The sequence below is a fragment of the Cervus canadensis genome, chromosome 10, assembly GCF_019320065.1.
Source record: "Cervus canadensis isolate Bull #8, Minnesota chromosome 10, ASM1932006v1, whole genome shotgun sequence".
Taxonomy (NCBI): domain Eukaryota; kingdom Metazoa; phylum Chordata; class Mammalia; order Artiodactyla; family Cervidae; genus Cervus; species Cervus canadensis.
The window spans coordinates 39,855,824-39,866,530 of record NC_057395.1 but is presented as its reverse complement, the minus strand read 5'-3'; positions in this window follow the sequence as shown (position 1 = coordinate 39,866,530).

Here is a 10,707-nt window from a genome sequence, read left to right as displayed (position 1 = left end):
GAAAGTCAGTTACTGAATGTTTCTGATTTCCTGTCTACCTATGTGTGTAGTTGTTGGTATTTTACAGAAAACTATCCAGGGCTTGGTCTCTGGAGCCTCTGGAGTCCAGAAGCCTGAACACTTCTGCATCTTTTTGTCTGGACTGTCAGTCCCACCAGAAAGGGCAGGACCCCCTGCAGTGTGGAGGACGTGAGGGTGGGCCACCCACACACAACCCCACCCCAGCTCCAGCAGCTGCCTTCTCCATGCTGCAAAGGCTTCACTTAGACGGAAAGATTTAGCACAGCCATTTTAGGAGGAGTTTAATTTTAATTGGGTCTTACTTTCATGCTTTACAAAACCTCTTTTTAAAGCTTGTTAAATTGTGAGACCTGTAATCTTGGGAAAAGAGAGCCCGTAATCCCAGCCCACAGCCACTTCATCCTACACCTGCCTTTCAGCTCTTGAATTAATTCATGTGGTGCACCCTCAGCCTAAGGAGGGTTTTTAGCATCAGTTAAATGGGTGGGGATTTTGAGGGGGTCAGGAAAGACGCCTTGTTTTTTAACTACCATGTTGCAGACTTGTCATTTTGGTAGAGTTTGAAGATGGGTGGAAATGATGTGTCTGAAGCCTGGTGTGCTGCAGTCCCTGGGGTCGCAAAGAGTCGGACACTCTGTGTGGCAGGTCACGGGAGGGGACTGTTCCCTGCTCTGAGACCTAAAACCAGGCGAGATTCCCAAGCAGCAAGTTAAAACCCTGCTCGGTTTAGGCTAGGACCAGTTTTTCCCAGATTCAGGCTTAATATGCTAATTCCTGGCCTAGTGATGGAATGCCCAGCTCCCCACTGGCCTGGCCTGCCGGGGAGGGGAGGTGCCTGCAGACAGCTGAGCGAGTCACTCAGAGGTGAGTCACTCATCTCTGCTCTGGGCAGTTGATTCTGTCATCAACCTTTTCAGTCTCTAGCAGGCAGGTGGCCAGGCAGGGACTTAGGGGCAGGAGTGGGAGGAAGAAGAACCCAGGAAGAGGCCTCTCAGGACCAGGGGAGATGCCCACTGAACACCCACAGGCAGGGGGTGGATGAAGTCCATTTGTTCTGGGAAGCTGCCCTGGCCCAGAAAGCGGCAAGTCTGGGTGGATTTTTCCAGAAGGAAACTGCTGTGAAGCCTGTGGGGCTCGCACAAGTGTTTCTCATTTGTGTCTTCAGTCCTCTGGAGCTGTCTGCACTGTCCACAGAGCGCTTGTCCCGCAGAGCGGGGCTGGGACAGAGTCAGGGCCCCAGACAGGCCAGTGTGGGCAAGCTGAGGAGGGCAGCAGGGATCAGGACTGTCGGGAAGCCCCTGTGTCACCAGAACTTTCAGCCCGAGTTCACTCTGGCCACGTCTGATCGTGACCCTCTGTCTACAAAAGACCCTTCTGATGCGACATAAAGGCCCAGTCCTCCTCACAACTGCAAAGCCCCACCTGATTTGCAGACGCTGCCCTGATGTGGTTTGCTCCCAAGGCATCCATACCCCACATGTGCTTCTGTAATGGGACTGCCCGGCCCAGGAGTCTGATCTCCCCTCGAATCCAGGCTGGCTTTGGTGACATGTTTGTAATCCATGGGATGGGACAAAGTGGCCCTGTGGATGGGTGCGGGTGGAATCTCCCTGCAGGGAGAGGAGGAAACCTTGCTCTCTGCTCCCTCTGGTTTCTCCCAGGGTCGGTTGGTCTGTCTCTCCAGCTGCAGTGCTGGGAGAAGCCAAGCCATGTGCAGGAGGGGCCAGCTGAGCCCAGCCTTGAAGCCCTCCTGGCCCGGGAGCCAGGCAGGTGAATGAAGGAATCTCCAGACCCACGGTGACCAATAGGACCCTATGATGGATGGGAAGGTTCTATGTGGTCCAGAGGGGTGGACATCAACCACGTGGTAGCTCTGGCTCAGAGCTACTTTGGGAGACTTAAAATGCTGAAGCCCAGGGACTCCCCTGGTGTCCAGTGGTTTAGACTCCTAGATCTACATGACCCCCCACCCCCAAGGTTCTAATTGCAGTGTAGGGGGTTCAGTGGACAGCACTCACCCCTGGTTCTGATGTAGAGGCAGGATCAGAGCCCCTTGTTTAGGTGAATCCAGTCATTACCATGAGCCAGAGTGCTCATTAGACCCATTTTACAGATGAGGAACCATGAGTCTCAGCTGGACACAGGTCAAAGGGTGCCTATGGGAACCCTTGGTCCTCCTAGAGTGAGAAGCCAAGCTCAGAAGGCTGTGGCTCGGGCCCCCCTGGGTTTTGGCGAGGAGGCCCTCAACCCCCCAGGAGGTGGGTTCTGTCTCCCCAGGGCCTGGGCTGTGACCGCATCTAATCAGCCTAATGAGAGACTCTGAACCGCCCGCTCCTGCCCTGTGAGCGGCTCACTGCCCTTCCCTCTAATTTTGTCTCCTCAGCAGTCTCCCAGGACCTGGGGGCTGCTTTTTCCAGTTGGCTGACTCTGGGGAGCGGGGACGGTGCAGAGCCCTGAAAGGGGAGGGAGAACCTATTGGCAAGTGCTCTAGCCTAGAGCAGGAGGCAGTGGTCCACCTAGTGCTGTTCTAGGTGCTTTCCCAGACGCTTTGTAGAATCATCACTGGACTGGAAAGAGAGCAGGGGCGTGGCAGTCGGATGCCCAGTGTCTTGACTCTGAGTGGTTCCCTCTCCTGCATCCCTGCCTTGTTTTGGGGTTTAATTCTGCTCATTTTCCTCCCGGGCTCATTCCTCTGTGTCTCTTGGGCGTGAGGACTCTGATGCTTTCTCATCACCCAGTGGGTTGGCTTCTGCCTCCCTCCATCAGCCACTCCCAAAGCTCACACCTCTGCATATTTGCATGGGGACAAGGGTGGGGTGGGGGTGGGTGCGGTGCTGGGGTGGTTGGGGGGTTGCTCTGAGCACAACAGGAGGGCCAAGATGGGGATCTTTGGGGCCTTTTGTGTGTACCTAAGGGGCGTTGGGACATCAGTCTTGTCCTGGGTAATAGTTCCAATTAGTTGGAGGAGCTGTGAGGACTGAGGGAGGTGGTCCAGGCAAAGGGTTTGGAAGCACAGTACTCAGCGCATAGTAGGTGCTTCTTGAAAGTGATGTCCCCTTATTTGTCCCCACTGGCTCTTGGCTGAGGGCCACGCATGCAGCAGACTCCCAGTTAGCGCTGTTTGTTTCACTGGTTTGGAGCCTTTTGATAACAGGTGCTCAGACGCTCAGTTGTGTCCAAGTCTGCAGCCCCATGGACTGTAGCCGGCCAGGCTCCTCTGTCCATGGGATTCTCCAGGCAAGAATACTGGAGTGAGTTGCCATTCCCTTCTCCAGGGGATCTTCCTGACCCAGGGATCAAATGTCTTACATCTCCTTATTGAGTGTGAGATAGTGAAGGACAGGGAAGCCTGGCGTGCTGCAGTCCATGGGGTCGCAAAGAGTCAAACACGACTTAGCGACTAAACAATAACAAAAATATCTGGGAAGCCATTTACCTGGGAGCTAATTCTAGGAATTCCATCTCTGCCTGGGTTCCTATCTCAGGCATCCACAGGGCAGCCAGAGGTTGACAGGCTGTGACTTTTCTCTGGCCAGGCAGGCAGCCCCTGCAGCCCCTAGACCCTGCCCTGGGGGTGGGGGACACCCCAGAAAACCCAGCACTTGGCCCGAAGGGGGCGAGTCAACCACATGAGCCCTCCGCTCCCCCTGCCCTGCTCTGTGGACACCCCACCCCCTGGGAGCCACTCTGGTCTCTGTCCCCCTGGGCACTGCAGGTACCCTGGGATCAACACTGACCACCAAGGCCACCTGCTGCTACCCCCTGCACACAGTGGGCCCTCTGTCCTGGGGGCCCAGCTGCTCCGCCAGGGAGAGACCCCACCCAGAAAGGGGCAGGAGCTGGGGATCCTCGGCCGTGGTGGGATGAGTTGGAGGTGGGGGTCCACAGCCCCAGACTCTGGCCCCCTCGCCTCCGCACCCCCTGCCAGGCCTCCTAGGCCAAACCCTCCTCCCTGAACCCCACGGGTGCTCTCGGGAGCACCAGAGGCTCGCACTTGGTGGTTTTCTTCCCCAGTTACAGAGGAGTCTGGCAGGTTACAGCCTGTGGGGTTGCAAAGAGTCAGACAGGACCGAGCACGCAAGCACTCGTGAATGACCAGTATCTACTTCAAGGGGCCACAGGGGCGAGAGGGAGGTTGAGGGGCAGGAGGCAGCTGCCCAGAGGTGGCAGGGCACCCCCTCCTTGCCCCTCTCCCTTAGACTCTGAAGGTCTCAGTGCAGAGGGGCCCCAAGGCCAAGGTCCAAGAGCCCTGCTGTTGGCTTCACACTGAACAAGGCTGAGCTAAGGTCAGCGTCGTGAGGCGCCAGGGATACTGGAGCTTCTACTGCAGGGAGGGCAGGTCAGGCGCAACCTTGAGCAGGAGAAAGGGTTCTGGTGGGGTCTCCCGGCTGGGGGTCCTGTAGGACCCAGGGCCAGGAAGCAGGAGGCGCCTCTATCCAGTGGTCTGAGGGAGCGCTGGACAGGGCGTGCCTCCAGTTACCCCCATCTCCTTGGACAAGTCACTCAGCCCCTGGTTTCCCGTCTGAAAAGTAAGAGTGGAAGTGTCCCCAGGGGTGGAAGCATCCCCAGTGGTGAATGGAGGGAAAGGGGACCACTAGGCGATATGGAGACCCATTCACACTCTAAAGGCATCAGCGTTCACAGGCAAAGACCAGGGCAGTGAGTGTCTGGAGTGAGGCAGGCCGAGGTGGGGATGCCCAGAATGAATCTACCCAGTGTGGTCTACAACTTGATGAACAGGAGTCACAGAAGCATGAGGCAAACCCATCACTCACTCTACCAACAGCCTGAACCACATGCTGGGCGCAAGGGACAGCAGGGGATGAAACACACACTGTTCTTGCCCTCCTGGACTTTATTCTGCTTGTAAGTGTGGGGGCTAGAGCGACGGTGAAAAAACGAGCAGGTTCATAGAGGTGTTGCGATGCTGCTTTGCTGAGACACATGTCTGGGAGGGTGAGCGGGGCTGGAGCCGATATTTTACCTGAAATTGCCAAGGGTGGCTTCACTCAGCAGAGGCCTGAGGGTAATGAGAGGCTGGTGGGTGTTTGCGAAGAGAGTCCAGGTGGAGGAAAAGGAAAGAAAGAGCAAGGATATTCAAGAGGGAGGGGACATACATATACCCATGGCTGATTCCTGTTGATGTTCGGCAGAAATCAGCAAAATTCTGTAAAGCAATTATCCTTCATTTAAAAAATAAATTAAAAAAAGAGCAAGGATGATGGTTGTCCTGTGGGGCATTTTTAGTGTCTGTTAGCTAGTGCTGCGTAACAACCACTCCAGCACCTAGTAGCTTAAAATAACAGCTCTTGATTTTTAATGGCTAGACCCAGCCAGGCAGTACTTCTGGTACGTGGCATCACTCCACCAGCCAAGGTTGGCTGCCAGGCTGGCTGGGGCAGGGGCTTAGAATGACCGTCCCTGGGAAGGCTGGTCTTGGCTCTGTGGAGTCCTGGCCCCCAGCAAGCCTCACCCAGCTTATGCTCATGGCTGCTGGACAAGCTTCCCGAAGAGTGAGTCTGGGCTCGGAACTGGCACTGTCACTTTATTTTTTAATTAATTTTTATTGGAATATAATCGCTTTTACAATGTGCTCTTAGTTTCTACTGTACAACAAAGTGAGTTAGTCAGACGTATACATTTATCCCCTCCCTTTTGGATTTTCTTCCCATTTAAGTCACCACAGAGTACTGAGTAGAGTTCCCTGTGCTATACAGTAGGTTCTCGTTAATTATCTATTTTGTGTTAATACACAGTATCAATAGTGTATATGTTGATCCCAATCTCCCAATTCATCTCACCCTCCCAGCACTGTCACTTCTGATGTATTTTGTTAACTTACAAGATTCAAGGGGAGGGCTATTTGACCCAGCTTTTTGATGGAGGTGCTGCAAACATCAAGGCCACATTTGCAACTTCCTACAATCTCCTGTGTTGCAGGTGAGCAGCCAGGGCTCAGAGTGACCCATCCGAGGCCACATGGCCACGGAGACTGTAACTCAGCCTGGTTTATTTTTTTAATTTTTTAATTTTTTATATTTTTATTTTATTTTATTTTTTTAAATTAGTTGGAGGCTAATTACTTCACAACATTTCAGTGGGTTTTGTCATACATTGATATGAATCAGCCATAGATTTACACGTATTCCCCATCCCGATACCCCCTCCCACCTCCCTCTCCACCTGATTCCTCTGGGTCTTCCCAGTGCACCAGGCCCGAGCACTTGTCTCATGCATCCCACCTGGGCTGGTGATCTGTTTCACCATAGATAGTATACATGCTGTTCTTTTGAAATATCCCACCCTCACATTCTCCCACAGAGTCAGCCTGGTTTAATGTCACAGTTTGTGCTTTTTTCATGAAGACTTCTTGTCCCCCAAGTTTCTTAAATTGTTTCATTTCCCCCAAATTACATGTTAAGGGAGAAACTACAGAGAAGTAAGTGAAGTCATGGAGTGGCAGGACAGAGAGGTGAGACACCTAATAACCTTGCAGGCTTTCCTTCTGCACAAGTGTGACTCCCCCTTCCCCTGCTGACACCCTAACCCCATGGCCTCCTTCCCGGGCTAGAGATGGGGGTCCTATAGGCAGGGATGAGACCTCCCAGCCAGAGGGATGGTCTGGTCAACCTGGTAGAAGGAGGAAAAGGCATTCCTAGCCAAATTGGTGGAAACAAGCTCACTGCTTCTGGGGGCTGGGAGAGGTGAGGTGGACGCCTGGCCCCTCCACCCTCCCTTGCTGCCCTCCCCCTGCACTCGAAACCAAAGGAAGCTGTGCCCGTCCACTTCCCACTCTGGGTCTCAAGTTACTCTTCTGTGAAATGGGTCTAATGGGCCTCACACCTGAATGGGCATAGGGTCACCAGGGAAGGTGCTAAAAATGCACAGTCTGAGGCTGCATCCCTGAGTGAATGGAGGGGTGTGGGGGTGGGAGGGCTAGAGGGAGGAAAGCACATTTTTACCCAGTGCCCCTGGGGGGCCTCTGATGACAGCCCCACTCCCATATCAAGAAGTTCCTTGTCCCCCGAGGATGCTGGCAGGACCCATGGCCCCAGGACCCATGAAGCACCTGCTGAAGCAGGATCATATTTACCTAGAATCTTCCAGACGTGGCACTTGTCATAGACCATGGGTGGCCCTTTGGGGCTACGCCTTTGCCAAACACCATCCACCGAGTCCCTGTCGTGGCTCCCGTCCTGGCCACTGACCCCAAGTACCCCAGCAGTATCTCAACCAAAAAGCCTTGAGGGCGACATGTGTAAGGGCCCCTCTCTCAGGCCCTGCGGAGGGGAGCTCCGTGGCCTGAGGATCTCAGGGCTCCCTCCAAGGACTCGTTCTCAGCCTTGTGCTGCTCCTCACTCCGTCAATATTTGTTTCTCCCCTGGCTGCAAACAGCCCAGTATTTGCTTAAAGGGCTGAGCAGACGTGGCAGCCCTGGGGGCTCCCTCCTGTCTGCAAACAGGCTCCCCGGACAGCCCCGCCTCTGCCGGGCCCAGCCCAGCTCTACCAGGTCACTTCACGTTGAACCGGTCCTCTGGCCCCCCGCACGTTGGGTCTGGTCCCAAGCACATTCCCCCAAATGTCCCCCAAATGCTCCTGGTTGCAGCAGGGCTCCTGATCCCAGCTTGAACAAGCCACATGGAGGCTGTGGGGACAGGATGTGGTCTTGAAACAGATTTGCACGTGCTTTTCTAGGAAACCAGCTCCTGGCCTGGGCGGGTGCAGCACACAAGCCTAGGAAGCCCCAGCTGGGACCCCAGAGTTGTGAAATGCTATTATGAGTGTGTGACTGGCCCTCGGACAGGCCACTGAACATTTTTTTCTGCCAAATTTAATCATATTGGTGTAGTTCAGTCGTGTCTGACTCTTTGCGACCCCATGGACTGCAGCACACCAGGCTTCCCTGTCCTTCACCATCTCCTGGAGCTTGCTCAAACTCATGTCCATTGAGTCAGTGATGCCATCCAACCATCTCATCCTCTGTCATCCTGTTCAGATGGGATCTTGTAATTTTTACCTCCTCGGAACCTGGGGACCTTGACTCTTACCTCCCTCCCACACACAGCAGAATATTTTGAGGTCCGTTGCCCTAATTTTGAGCATTGCTCACATCAACACAGGTGTGGCGATTGTTCCTTTCCTAAGATGGACTTTAATGGCAAACTGGACATTTGCTGCTTCTTAAAAAACTTTTTCATTTTGAACTACATTTCAAGAAGTACTGGTAGTAAAGTTGCAAGGACAGTACAGAAAGCTTCCCATCCTCCTCTCCTAGCCTCCCCAAACTTAAAAACATGTAGCCAGTGGTCAAGTCAAAGTTTAACTCTGACACTAACACCCTGAGTCCAAGACGAGACCCTGCATGAACCTCGCCAGCTTTTCCACTAAAGTCCTTCTTGGCTCCAAGAACACATCCAGGACCCCGCACGTGCGTCTGCTTGTTCTATGTCCCTGCTGTGTTGCCCTTGGCAAAGGTTCCCAAGCTGTTCCTTGTCTGTCCAGACCTGAATACCCGCGAGGAGTGTTGACTGGTCACCTGGCCAAAGGCCCCTCAGCCCAGGGTTGATGGGGTCCTCACAACTGGGTGGAGGACCTGCGCCTGGCCAGGGCACTGCAGACGTGGAACCTGGGATCCCAGGCCACAGGGTCACGGCGTTGACTTGTGCAATGATGAGAGCCTGGCTCTCTGGGCTCCCCCAGTGGCTCAGCTGGTTAAAGAACCCGCCTGTCAGTGCAGGAGATGCAGGAAACGAGGGCTCGATCTCCTGGGTCTGGAAGATCCCCTGGAGAAGGGAATGGCTAACAAGTCCGATGTTCTTGCCTGGAGAATCCCATGGACAGAGGAGCCTGGTAGGCTACAGTCCACGGGGTTGCAAAGAGTTGGACACGACTGAACTCACACATGTGTGCACACACTGGGCTCTCTGGTCAAGTGGTCCTAAGGGGCTTTCCTTCTGTGAGGTCATAGTCACTTCTCACCCCTGCCCCGTGAACAGACACCTCAGGAAAGATTCCTGGAGGCTGTTCTGGTGCATTTTCTCCTCAAACTTTCCATGGTTCTAGCCTCCATCAGCCAGCAGATCTTGTCTTCAACATTGCTCTGTTTTTCCCTCCCTCCTTACCTTCTTTTCTCTCTGTATTGATCAGATTTACACAGCAAGAAAGAGCTGTCTCTTCTGCTCCATGGACTTATTTAATCAGGTAGCTATTTCTATCAAGGTGGACTTAGGGATCTTCTATTTTGTGAGTGATAATCTGATAGAATCATTTTTTATTTTATTCCCAGTTCTGCAGCCCTGGCTGCTAGGAGTGCCGTCAGGACTCCTGTGTCCTGTGAACCAGCCCCCATGTTTTCTGGCTCCTTATGGTTTCCCAGGATTTTGCTGCCCTTCCTTCTCACTTGGCTAATCATTAGATATTCTGCTCGGGTTCCGTGGGCCTTTGAGAGCAAGGTCACACCTTCTGTTTGATATCCATTATGGGCTAGACTATACATAAAACTTTTCCTTTGTTGACTGGTATGTATTGGCAGAGCTATGTCTTTGAAGGAATCCCTGCCACGTGGAGTTGGAAGTTGTGGTTTTTGTATGGGGAGCTGTTCAAACCAGGCAGAGTCCAAATCAGCTCCAAAATGACTGCCTTTTACAGTTTCTGTCCCTTCTATCTTGGAGTCCCCCCAGGGAGGCCCCTAGGGTCTGAAAGCTGGAGGACACTAGTCACCCAGACTAGGAGCTCCGTTTGTGCAGCACATGGGGTCGTGCCAAGAGGTCATGATGTTAACCTTAACCTTTGTTTACAAGCTTCACCTGATCTTACCAACTCCTGAGAGAGCTGGGAAGGTCCTTAGTTTGGGTTCCCTCAGAAGTTGACCTTGTTGCAAGGATTCAAGGGCAAGGGCTTTCTACTGGCAGTGATCCCTGGAGGGGGGGGGGGGCGTGGGGCGTGGGGAAGGGAGACAGAGCTTAGGGTTAGAGTTAGTTCTGGCTTCTTATTCTGACTCCTCACAGCCCCACCTGCGTTCCCAGCCTGTTCTCCTGCTGAGTTCCTGGGCCTGGGCTTTCCTTCTGGGTCTGGAGTGAGAATTTTGGGCTGGGAGACCTGGGCTTTGCCATCAGCTGTCTGTGGTTCGTTGTGGGCCCCGGGTGCAGCCCTGCCTACTTGCACAAAGAGGGAATCATCCTGGTCTGGCCCACCTCCTGGGACCACCTAGGACTTCAAAGCAGGCGAGGTTAAAAAAAGGGTTGTCACAGTCCAGGGCCTGGCTGACTTTCTGGGCTCCAAGAAATGGAAAGAGACAATGAACATATAAAAAGAAGTTCTACCTTCCTGGTTTTCGGGAACATGTGAGTTAAAAGTTCAACTGTGGGAATTCTCTGGTGGTCCAGTGGTTAGAACTCTGCTCTTACTGCCAAGGGCCCAGGTTCCATCTGTGGTGGGGAACCTAAGATCCTGCACAGGATGGCCAAAAGAAAAGAAAATACTAGTGATTGGTGTGGGTGTGTGGAGGTGGGGGGAGGCTGTCTTAGCCCCTTTGAGGGGTAAGTTGACACAGTCTATTATAATACAAAAATGTCCACATCCTATAACCAAGAGAATCACTTCTTTGAATCTGCAGAAGCGTGACATCGTGGGTGTGTGAGGCTGGTCACAAAAGCACTACTTCTCCATGATCCTGAGCAAGCTCCA